Source organism: Marmota monax, unplaced genomic scaffold (assembly GCF_021218885.2).
Source record: "Marmota monax isolate L192 unplaced genomic scaffold, Marmota_monax_Labrador192_F-V1.1 WCK01_AAM20220418_F8-fsc00067, whole genome shotgun sequence".
Lineage (NCBI taxonomy): Eukaryota > Metazoa > Chordata > Mammalia > Rodentia > Sciuridae > Marmota > Marmota monax.
Window position 1 is genome coordinate 9,139,520 of NW_026695065.1, and position 7,064 is coordinate 9,146,583.

Genomic DNA, 7,064 nt, shown 5'->3' on the forward strand with positions numbered 1-7,064 from the left:
TGCTATTCTGGGTCTTTTATTTTTCCATATGAATTTCATGATTGCTTTATCCATTTCTACAAGAAATGCCGTTGGGATTTTGATTGGCATTGCATTAAACCTATAGAGAACTTTTGGTAATATCGCCATTTTGATGATGTTAGTTCTGCCTATCCATGAACAGGGTATATTTTTCCATCTTCTAAGATCTTCTTCTACTTCTCTTTTTAGGGTTTTGTAGTTTTCATTATATAAATCTTTCACCTCTTTTGTTAGGTTGATTCCCAAGTATTTTATTTTTTTTGAAGATATTGTGAATGGAGTGTTTTTCCTCATTTCCGTTTCAGAAGTTTTGTCGCTGATATACAGAAATGCCTTTGATTTATGCGTGTTGATTTTATATCCTGCCACTTTGCTGAATTCATTTATTAGTTCTAGTAGTTTTTTTGTAGACCCTTTTGGGTCTTCTAGGTATAGAATCATGTCATCTGCAAATAGTGATAATTTAAGTTCTTCCTTTCCTATTTTTATGCCTTTAATTTCTTTCGTCTGTCTAATTGCTCTGGCCAGTGTTTCGAGAACTATATTGAATAGAAGTGGTGATAGAGGGCATCCCTGTCTTGTTCCAGATTTTAGAGGGAATGCCTTCAATTTTTCTCCATTGAGAATGATGCTAGCCTGAGGCTTAGCATAGATAGCTTTTACAATGTCGAGGTAAGTTCCTGTTATCCCTAGTTTTTCTAATGTTTTGAACATAAAGGGATGCTGTACTTTGTCGAATGCTTTTTCTGCGTCTATTGAGATGATCATATGGTTCTTATTTTTAAGTCTATTGATGTGGTGAATAACATTTATTGATTTCCGTATATTGAACCATCCTTGCATCCCAGGGATGAATCCTACTTGATCATGGTGCACAATTTTTTTGATGTGCCTTTGTATCCGATTCGCCAGAATTTTATTGAGGATTTTTGCATCTATGTTCATCAGAGATATTGGTCTGTAGTTTTCTTTCTTTGAGGTGTCTTTGTCTGGTTTCGGAATCAGGGTGATGTTGGCCTCATAGAATGAATTTGGCAGAGCTCCTTCTTTTTCTATTTCCTGAAATAACTTGAAAAGTATTGGTATTAATTCTTCCTTAAAGGTTTTGTAAAACTCCGCTGTATACCCATCCGGTCCTGGGCTTTTCTTGGTTGGAAGTCTTTTGATTGCTTCTTCTATTTCATCTATTGTTATTGGTCTGTTTAAGTTGTGAGTATCCTCCTGACTCAGTCTGGGCAAATCATATGACTTAAGGAATTTATCAATGTCTTCACTATCTTCTATTTTATTGGAATATAGGTTTTCAAAATAATTTCTAATTGTCTTCTGTATTTCTGTAGTGTCTGTTGTGATATTGCCTTTTTCATCCCGTATGTTAGTGATTTGAGTTCTCTCTCTTCTTCTCTTCGTTAGCATGGCTAAGGGTCTGTCGATCTTATTTATTTTTTCAAAGAACCAACTTTTAGTTTTGTTAATTTTTTCAATAGTTTCTTTTGTTTCAATTTCATTGATTTCCGCTCTGATTTTAATTATTTCTTGCCTTCTGCTACATTTGCTGTTGTTTTGCTCTTCCTTTTCTAGGGCTTTGAGATGAAGTGTGAGCTCATTTATTTGTTGGTTTTTCCTTTTTTTGAGGAATGACCTCCAAGCGATGAATTTCCCTCTTAAAACTGCTTTCATTGTGTCCCATAGATTCCGATATGTTGTGTCTGTATTTTCATTTATCTCTAAGAATTTTTTGATTTCTTCCTTTATGTCTTCTGTAACCCATTGATCATTCAGTAACATATTGTTCATTTTCCATGTGATGTAGGATTTTTCCTTCCGTCTTTTATCATTGATTTCCAGTTTCATTCCATTATGATCAGATAAAATGCATGGTATTATCTCCACCCCTGTATATTTACTGAGGGTTGCCCTATGGCATAATATATGGTCTATTTTTGAGGAGGATCCATGTGCTGCTGAGAAAAAAGTATATTCACTTGATGATGGTTGATATATTCTATATATGTCAGTTAAGTCTAGGTTGTTGATTGTGATATTGAGTTCTATAGTTTCTTTATTCAGCTTTTGTTTGGAGGATCTGTCCAATTGTGAGAGAGGTGTGTTGAAGTCACCCATAATTATTGTGTTGTGGTCTATTTGATTCTTGAACTTGAGGAGAATTTGTTTTATGAACGTCGCAGCACCATTATTTGGTGCATAAATATTGATAATTGTTATGTCTTGTTGGTGAATGGTTCCTTTTAACAGTATATAATGTCCTTCCTTATCCCTTTTGATTAATTTAGTCTTGAAGTCAATTTTATTCGATATGAGGATGGCCACCCCTGCTTGCTTACGAGGACCGTGTGCATGGTATATTTTTTCCCAACCTTTCACCTTCAGCCTGTGTATGTCTTTTCCAATCAGATGTGTCTCCTGGAGGCAGCATATTGTTGGATTTGTTTTTTTAATCCATGTTACCAGCCTATGTCGCTTTATTGGAGAGTTTAAGCCATTAATGTTTAGAGTTACTATTGATATATGGTTTGTACTTCCAGCCATGTTTGATTATTTATCTTCTTTTTTTTTTTTAATTTAGTTTGTTTCTCCATGGTTAGCTCTCCCCCCGCCCTCTGTCTTTATAGAGGCACTTCCCACTGATGGTTTTGGTTATTGTTTTTCATTTCTTCCTCGTGTAGTGTTTTGCTCAAGATGCTTTGCAATGCTGGTTTTCTGGCTGTAAATTCTTTTAGCTTTTGTTTATCATGAAAGATTTTTATTTCGTTATCGTACCTGAAGCTTAATTTTGCTGGATACAGAATTCTTGGTTGGCATCCATTGTCTTTCAGTGTTTGAAATACATTGTTCCAGGATCTTCTCGCTTTCAGCGTCTGTGATGAAAAATCCGTTGTTAACCTTATTGGTTTACCCCTGAATGTAATCTGCCTCCTTTCTCTTGTAGCTTTTAGTATTTTCTCTTTGTTCTGTATATTGGATATCTTCATAACAATGTGTCTTGGCGTTGGTCTACTGTGATTTTGTGTGCTCGGTGTCCTGTATGCATCTACAATTTGTATATCCGTTTCCTTTTTTATTTCTGGAAAGTTTTCTGTAATTATTTCTTTCAGCAGGTTACTCATTCCCTTGGTTTGAATCCCTGTACCTTCTTCTATCCCGATGACTCGTAGGTTTGGTTTCTTTATGTTATCCCATATCTCTTGGATGTTTTTCTCGTGATTTTTTACCAGCCTTTCTGAGTTGGCTAGGCTCTTTTCAAGATGATATATTTTGTCTTCATTATCTGATGTTCTGGCTTCTACTTGCTCCACTCTGTTAGTGATACTCTCAATTGAGTTTTTAATTTGGTTTATCGTTTCCTTCATTTCTAGAATTATTGTTTGGTTTTTTTTTATAATCTCAATCTCCTGATAAAGTTGCTTAACTTCTTCTTTTATCTGTCTATGTAATTCATTTTCAAAGTGTTCTTTCACTGTTTGGATTTGCTGTCTCGTATCTTCTTTAAGGTTCCATTCCATCTGTCTAAGGTATTCCTTGAGTTCTTTATATGACCATTTTTCTGCTGACTCTAGGTCCTCCTGAATATTTAGGCTGTCCTTCATTGTTTGTACTCCTTTTCTTCCTTGCTTTTTTATGCTGCTCATGTTACTTCTTGTTCTGTTTGACTGCTGAGTTTCTGTTTACTCTTATAGATTTATTTGATGCTTGAGAGGAAAGATATTAGAAGGGAAGGGAAGAAGTAACTAAAGAGAATGAGAGTAGGCAGGTAGAATTCAAGGAAGGGGGAATAAGAAGATTGAAAAGAAATGAAAAGACAAAAGAAACAAGAATAACAAAGATTAGATAATAAAGAAAGAAAGAAAAGACGAAAAAAAAATTTTAACAAAAATAATAGTGATAATAGAAAATGAAAATTAAAATTAAAATAATAATAATAATAATAAAATAAAAAAAAATTAAAAAAATAGAAACATTGAAAAAAAAATTAAAGAACAACAACAAATAAAAATTGAAAATGAAAGAAAAAGAAGAAAAAAAAAAGAAAAAGAAAAAAAAAAAAAAGAAAAGAAAAGAAAAAAACGATAATAATAATAATAATAAATGCAGTCCTAGCGTTCTATTAACTTCTCTTCCAGTAGGTGGAGCTGTGCCCACTGGGCCAAGCTTCTCCTCTCAATAGGTGGGAACCATTCACTGTGCAGCAGCTCTTTCTCCTAGACTGGGCGGGTCTCCAATCCTGAGTGTCTAGGGCCTTGTCTTGTGTTTCCTCAAGCCAGGCCGTGCTCACCTGTGGCGCTCACCACAATACTGGCTACACGCCAGGTCTGCTGCTCCTGGGAGCCCTGTTTTCATGAACACCTGGGCTCACTCTCCCTGTTTGCCTCCCTCAGACCCTAAGTTTGTAGAGCTTGGGGCTGAGATCCCCCAGCGAATTTGCTTGTCCTCCTGTAGCCACGCCCCCGGTAGCTGGTGCAAGAGACCTCAGTTGTCAGCACTGGTGGGAGTGGTAGCCGGGAGTTCCGCGCCGCGAGTCCCGCGCCACTCCTGATTCCCTCGGTCTGGTTATTGCGTTCACAGGAGAGCTGGGAGTGGCCCTTAAGGTTTCCCCGCTGTGTGGAGAGAGATGGCTAGGGGATTACACACCTGTCGCGCTGGTTTCAATGCAGTTATCTCCTCCGCCCGTGACGCCATTTCTCTGCCATGGTGATATCCCATGCAAATGGTGACCGTTCGTTCCCTTTGCCGGATGACCAATGCAACGGGTGGGTCCTGACTGTCTCTCCCAATCCCCGTTTCAGTCCTGTGGCCACTGCCTATGAAGGCTCGGTTGGCTTTTATCTCTGTAAGTTCCTAAGGGCCGGCCAATTATTTCAGCGGGATCGTTAGTGCTGAGTCACACGAAGCAGGCGAACCGGAGCTTAATTGCCTCCGATTCGGGCTCTGTGTGTGTGTTCTGAGGGGCCCAGCCTGTACACCCCAGATCCACGTCAGCTCAGCATTGCCTAGTGATCCTGAGCAAACAGCATTTAGACAGTTTACGGCTCCCTATGCCCGCGCAGTTGAAGATGTCAGAGACTTGATCTCTCTGCGCCTGCCACCATGTTACATCTCCTCAGTAATATTCATGTTGCCCTTACAGCTTCCTGGTATAAGCAAGTTCTTGGGATTATACAAACTGCTGCTTCTGTTTCCAGACCAGATTTCTAGAAATGAAACTCTGGGCCGCACTGACGAGCGTCCGCGCTTGTCTGCGACCGTAGCAGAGCCGCCCTGGCCTCCGCAGCTCTTCAGCCCGGTGCCAGGCCCCAGGGGCCCAAGCGGCTGCCGCCGCGGCTCTCCGTCCCCCTCCTCCGGAGCACAGGTCCCCTGGCAGGGGGGTGCAGAACGACCCCAGAGCAGGCTCTGCCCGAAGGTGCAGCAGCGAACAGGCCACAGAGACGCTCGAGGCTGCAGTCCAGCATTCGGAGGACAGGGCTCGGCACGCAGCCCAGCTCCAACCTCTAGGTCCGGCTGCCGGACAGTGTATACAGAGCCATCAAGACAGCAAGCAGAAAGCAAATGGCGGCTCCCGCGGAGTGGATTTTCGGCACAGAGACCACAGCCCCGCCAGCAATCCCAATCCACAAACTCTCCCTGTATAAAAAATATTCAAAAAAAAAAAAAAAAAGAGAAAAAAAAGAAAAAAAAAAAGGCGGGGCGCACTGAGCTTTCTTTGCCTCGGGTACTTACAATCCACTGCTGATTACACATTCAGCTTCTCCGCCCGGAGCGAAGCGAAAGAGGAAGCAGATGGGAGCAAAGCGCCCGCGGCTCTGAGCAGCCAAGCGTCTCTTTTTCGATTTCTTTGTTCTTCCCGCTCCTTGGCAAAGTGGTCCACTACAGATTAACGGTGAAAGGAGCTTTAACAGACTGTGCGAAATCTCTATTAAAGCCGCTGCTTTGAGCACCACGCTCAGCACTTCAGCAACCCCCGTACGCAGCGGCCATCTTCTCCCTGAGCATATCCTTTCATCTTTATCCATTCAATCTATGTTTAACATTTACAATGTTCCAGGCACTATTTAGTTTTAATTTTAGAGGATTCAACAAAATAGAAGTTCCTGTCCTTATAAAAATAATCAGGCAATAAAAATATGTGAATATTCAAAATGACTCCATATAATGTTAAATAATACTAAAAAGTAAAATGAAGAAGCATGATGATCATAGTGGTAGAGTGCAGTTACTTCAGATAATGTGGCCAAGAAAGCACTGTTTGACGAGCTGATAATTGAACTGACACCTCAGTGATGAAAAAATGTTAGTTATGTTCAAAACTAAAGAAAGATTTTCAGGCAAGAGGAACAGTGGTTTTAAGGACCACTAGGCAAGATTTTTGTGTTAGAAGGTAAAGGAGGAATTTACTTTCAGATTATTCTAGAGAAGTATGGGGAAAAGCTTCATGAAGGATGCCTTTATTATCTATTACTGCATATGAAACCATTCCAAACATGATAGCATAGCTTAGTAAGGCAATTCATGTTTTGTCTGGATTTCATTGGTTGGCAATTTAGACAGCTATTGGCTCAGTAATTTTGCTTTGTATGGTGTCACCTGAAGACACTGAACATTGTTCATCTGGTGACTGGGCTGAATTGAATTTCCAAGAAGGTTCTTATACCCCTGGTGTACAGGTACTTATCCACACGTCCTCCATTTCCATGACTAACTTGTGCTTCCTCAGAGCATGGTGGTGTCAGGGCGGTCATACTTAATACATTTGACATCTGGTTTCCATCAGAGAGGAAGAAAGAAGCTGCTTGATATCTTGTGGTTTCATCTCAAAAACCCCAGAATGTTAATTTCATTGCATCTTATCAGTCAAAGACATTCATAGAGCCAATTAAATTCCAAGTATAAGGAAAATAGCCTCTAGCTCTTGATTGATAGTTGCAGTCTTTGGAAATAAGCTACCATAAAGGTTTTTGTAGGCATAGTAATGTGTGTTCACTGTAATCCAAGTATTGCATGGATCCATTGAAAATTGTAATCAGGAA

At 39.8% G+C, this 7,064-nt stretch overlaps 1 pseudogene; it reads right to left on the reverse strand.

Annotated features, from left to right (window-relative positions):
* Positions 1–6,776, reverse strand: part of LOC124081608 (importin subunit beta-1-like) — a 103,187-nt pseudogene extending 96,411 nt beyond the window's left edge.
* Between the last annotated feature and the right edge of the window lie 288 nt (positions 6,777–7,064).